Source organism: Mytilus galloprovincialis, chromosome 10, assembly GCF_965363235.1.
Source record: "Mytilus galloprovincialis chromosome 10, xbMytGall1.hap1.1, whole genome shotgun sequence".
In the NCBI taxonomy this organism is placed as follows: domain Eukaryota; kingdom Metazoa; phylum Mollusca; class Bivalvia; order Mytilida; family Mytilidae; genus Mytilus; species Mytilus galloprovincialis.
The window spans coordinates 484128-490127 of NC_134847.1; positions in this window are offsets into that span (position 1 = coordinate 484128).

Consider the following 6000-nt stretch of genomic DNA (forward strand, 5'->3'; position numbering starts at 1 on the left):
TTGGTTTTAATGGAAGAATAATATAGCAAAAAAAAACAAAGTTTCAAGACTACCTACTTCCAATATTTTTTTTTATTATATTCTTCATAAACATAATAAAATCGCTATCAAAATCAGATTAAGTGCCCAAGTATATGCCATACCAGACACTTGTATCATTTATGAAATAAGAATATTAATCTAATTGTTTAGGCGTTCTAAGCTAAGCCTTGTGAATCTAGGGTGTTCTAATTATATTTCAAAGTCAATATCTAAATATTCTTGCAATCGTAACTTTATGGATAATCTGGATAAAAATTAATTGTCTGGTTCAATATTTTGACCCTCTTAATACCAGCCACTGTCCTTGAATGTTTTCTTTAGTGGTGTCCTACAATATACCGGGAGGCAAGCTTAGCCGGGGTAGGAAGCATTGGTCACTGACCGGTTAATACCATCTTAACTACAATAACTGTCACTGGTTCCTTATACAATTTTATTCATAAATATATATTTCGAGACATGCTTTATTTTGAATTTAAGTTCGCATACATATATGTAGCACAAAGCTATATATATGAATTAAAAAGAATCTAAATCGCTGATCCATTTTAGTTGGTTGTATTTGACATGTATTTCATGAACTCGTCTGTTTTATCAGAAATCGTCTGCTATTATGTATTATGTTGTATTAACATTATGTTTCATGTTGTACACTTAAATAACACAATGTCATATTTATTATACTAGTATGTGCTTATCCAAAAATATTTGAATTTGATAATCAACTGCGACAAGCTAATTCGATTTAAAAATAAAAAAAAAAAAAACAAGGAAGAAAGACGTTTAAATGTATAGACATTGTAGATGAATTTATATAGCATATTTTGCACTTGTTTTTTTGTCTTAGGTCATGCAAGTTTACGAAAAATGAACTTGTCAATAATAATATGATTACATGTCTATTCTTATTAAAAATCTAAATATTATAAAATGGACTTATATTTGCATCTTTGACATAATGCAGAACCATCCAAAACAATGCCAGATTTCTGATTTCAATTGTACAAAGTTTCTGCATCATCGGTCCTTGGTCCTTTTATCATCTAAATAAAGAGCAGAAAACTGTACATAACCAGGACTTTTTTCTTACCACCAACACATTATCAGGACAAATACCTTTTAGAATTTAAACTTTTGTTATATATAATCGTTGTTACATACTCTGCTAAGTACTTACAACGTGTTAGTGAAAAATAAATCAACATAAGTATTGGTTTAAAGCCGTTCTGCTACAAAATCAAATCCATAAGTACAGAATCAGAACTCTCCATTTCAGAACATTCCCTTGCAGGCTAACCTTAAGTGACCTTGTTACAGGTCAATAATACAGTTGATAAGTTCTATGTATCTTGAGAAGAGTTGTACTCGGAGTTGTCTCACTGACAATCATACCACATCTTCTTATTTTTATATTCAACAACACTAAAATTTGTGAATATCGGCCTTTTATAAAATTACAAACGAGTCAATTATGCACGACCATGTACACTTTAATAGTCGATTTGTTACATGTACACTAAGTGGGCGATATTTAAGATTTATTAAGACCATGCAACCTGATATGTTGAACTCAAACGGAAAATCAAAAATAAAAATTTTAGTACATTTTTATTAATTGCTTTAGACCGATTATATGAGATTTCTGTGCGTTCTTGTCAATTGGAAATGAGTTTCACTACTTATTTGAGTGCCAATCTGACATTGTTAAAAATATGAGAAAAATTTATATTTCAGAATATTACCGCATTTATCCATGTGTTGAGAAAATGAAAGGACTGTTTTCATTTTGCAATATCAAAGTTCTTTTAAAACTTATCATTGTTTTATTAAGGAATTAGTTAAAATATATTGTAATTAATATATATTATAATATTAATATATTAGAGGTATAGGGGGAGGGTTGAGATCTCAAAAAACATGTTTAACCCCACCGCATTTTTGCGCCTGTCCCGAGTCAGGAGCCTCTGGCCTTTGTTAGTCTTGTATGATTTTTAATTTTAGTTTCTTGTGTATAATTTGGAGTTTAGTATGACGTCCATTATCACTTAGGTTGGTCCCCTCCGTAAAACATTCAGTATGCCTTCGGAATATACAAATATTATCAAGAATTTCAATAACGGCCGGGAAACAGACTAATTATCACTTAACTATATAGTATATATATTTGTTTCAGTAGGGTCCAGCTGAAGGACGCCTCCGGGTGCGGGAGTTTCTCGCTGCATAGAAGACCTATTGGTGACCTTCTGTTGTTGTCTATTCTATGGTCGGGTTGTTGTCTCTTTGACACTTCCCCATTTCCATTCTCAATTTTAACATTGTTTTGTAGTTATCTTAGTTATGACTATGTATGTTGCCTCTTGTTGCACATGTAAATATGTGTCTGAGTGTTTCCAAATAAAGTATATTGTTATTATTGTTGTCTAAAAATATTACATACATTTCCACCGAAATCGCTACACAGGTGTAGATTTGGACGTGACTAGGAGTTGGAGCGCGGAGTCAAAAAAAGGGGAAAATGTGAAAAACGGTTACAGTAAATGTACAGTAGTTGTCGTTTGTTTATGTAATTTATACGTGTTTCTCGTATCTTTTTTTTACATAGACTAGACCGTTGGTTTTCCCGTTTGAATGGTTTTAAACTAGTAATTTTGGGGCCATTTATAGCTTGTTGTTCGGTGTGAGCCAAGGCTCCGTGTTGAAGGCCGTACATAGACATATAATGGTTTACCTTTTTTTAAATTGTTATTTGGATGGAGAGTTGTCTCATTGGCACTCACACCACATCTTCCTATATACATTTAAGCCAATTGTGTGTCATATCCCTAATTTCGAGAAGCGCCTCCTTAGCATCAAATCACGGGTCCGCGCCTGCTACATATAACGTTGATCCTTATAGATGTCACGTGTTTAAAGCTTCTTTACAATTCATTAACTTTTTAACAACCCGAACAACAAATTTTCATTATGTTGGGCACGCGACGTTCCTTCGAAGACCTTTGATGACTTTAACCTCTGATCTCAGTAACTGAGTGTAGTAGTTTTTGTAAAAGTAGTACAATACATCTATTTGAATAAAACTTAAATTAACTTCATTTAATTGGTGTAAATTCATTTTTTACATCTGTTGCGATATGTTTTATGGAGTTGTGCGTGACAGATTAAGGGATCTGAAGTATTTTGTCAGGGTGTTCATGTTTTTATGGATGTACGATTGAGACGGATTTACTTGCTAAACAAATTGATGTTTTTGGTACCTTATCCTTCAATCATTGCATACATCAGTCAGCAGGAAAACTTCTAGAATTGGTCTTGGAACTTTTCATTGTTTATTGTTGTCAGTTATATAAATGTATATAATATGCATAGAAGAATTGTCTAGTGGTGAAAATACTGTTGAGTCGTAGTTGAATTCGCTTTCAGGTGACATTTTGGTGCTTTTCTTTCCTTTGAATTTCTTAAGATCACTTCTCAGAACTCATTCAACCCTTGTGCTGTCTGTCTGTCTGACGAACAGACGGACGGACGGAAGAATGGAATGAAAAAGAATGAAAATGCAACAAACTGCTTCTTTTTCAAAATTAAATCCGAAATAAGAATGGAAAGAAATAATGTAATTCATTGCAACCAATGTAATAAAATAAAATAATTTCATTCATACACAGTTATCAAACGACTGCTTTGGAACTTGCGTGGACGTTGTGAACCTAGTTTCCAAGAGAGTTCCAAACCTTTATACACTGGTCCTTATTATTGTAACTTCACCGAACAGGCGCAGAATTCTCTCTATAAAAACCTATCTAATTCCTTCGCATTTGTGTACAAGGACATAATGGGATAGTAAACTGTTAGAAAAAATAGCCACAGGCTGGCACCAATTTTCTAAATTATTAATTTTGACCTTTTTAACAGCTTTTGTGGCGTACTTCTGTCATATCTAGACAAATTTGACACTCTGTGCTAGTCATGCGATGTCAAAATTATAACAATGACAATTTAATACCAAGATATAATCATCACCTGCTAGTTAATTGTTAAAGAGACAATTAGAGGTAATTTGAATAATTATATTAACCTTTCAAAAATTGATTTTAAGACACATCTCTTTTTAATTTAGTATAATCATAATTCAATTGATTGTAACTGTTATTACAGAGAGATAGTGTAAGAACATAACATCATTAAATAATTTGTTGATCTTAATACTAGAATAGATATAAGGAGATGTGGTAGTAGTGCCAATGAGAAAACTCTTCATCCAAGTCACAATTTGTAAAAGTAAACCAATTTATAGGTCAACGTACGGTCTTCAACACGGAGACATGGCTCGCACCGAACAGCAAGCTATAAAGGGCCTCCAAAATTACTAGTGTAAAACCATTCAAACGGCAAAATCAACGGCCTAATCTATGTAAAAAAGCAAAGAAGATTGTTTATTTATTTTAGATATGTTTAAGAAATTGTATATGAAGTAATGTTAATCAATATTCAATAACTACCCGCCTGTTAGCAGTCAGTTCGATATTCACATTTGTTAGTTGGAAAATAATAAATATATATATATATACTATATTACTTTTAATGTTACTAGATGTTTGTATTATATTCATTTGAATATCGAGCCGGTTGGATATTGAATATGGAATATCGAATAACGAACTTAACTTCACATATATACATGTTTTTAAAATGCACTGGTTTCCCTAAGCTGGTTTTACTGGCTCGTTCAGTGTATCCGTATCGGTTGTTGATACATTGTTTGGTTTTACCAGTTCGGACAATGACTTACAATACTGCCTGCGGTATTAAGCTAATCATTACCGACTTTCCATCACAATCAAGTCAAATATAAATTATCTAAATGATGACACTTAATTATTCATAAAGTATCCAGTAATTTTACAATGCTGACATTTTCACAATAAGAAACTTATTAAAAAAAAACATGTAGTACAAAACGTACACTGTATATACAAGCTTTTGCTTTTCGTCGACTTATGGATTTAAACTCCCGTCCTTATTCTTATTTCCCTTTGGCATCTTCTCTCTACTCTTGCTTATTCAATTACGCTTAGGCTATGTAACCTTCAGGTTAAATAACGATTTAAACTCAATAAAATAAAATTTACAATTAGAGACCATACTCCTAGGTTCAAGTTAGTTCGGAAAAGATGGATTCAAATTGTCAAATATATATGTTAAACTCAGATCGACGTCCGGCCTCTAATCGACGTCCGTCTCTCAAATCAACGGCTGTTTCTCTAATTTTCGTCCAAATCTGACGTTACATTCTCAAATCCACGTCCAATATTTTAATACCCCAATCGACGTCCAATGTGACGGCATATATTTACAAAACTACGCCCGATTGATTGTAGTCGTCTTTAATCGATGTCCAATGTCAATAATTGATAAATTAGTAGACTTAATTGTTTACACTTATACATGTATATGTTTTGTAGGGTTTAAACATTTATACATACTTTCCATATAGATTTTTTCAACCCAAAATAGGTATCATTTTCTCACATTCTCATTAAGAAACAAGAAGTAATTGTAACAGGATGCTGTTACGAAGTCTCCCAAACAAAGCTCCCATAACTCGCCATTCATATGGTCCCTTGTTCATTTGATTTGATTTTTTGTCCCATACAAGAATATATATGGCTTACGAGTAGGGATCTCCACCATTTACAAGTATTCAAACAGGAGGGGGTGGTGGTGACCCCCAGGAAATTTACCTACATTTCATTTGATTTGTTTTATTGTCCCCTACAAGAATGTATATGGTTTAAGGGTGGGGATCTGGACCGTTTACAAGATAATAGCACATTTTCAAATTGAACGGGGTGGGGCTACCCCAAGGAACTTCCCTTTAATTTTATTTGATTAGCTTTATTGTCCCATACAAGAATATATATATGGTTTAGGGGTGGGGATGTTGACCGTTTACAAGTTTTC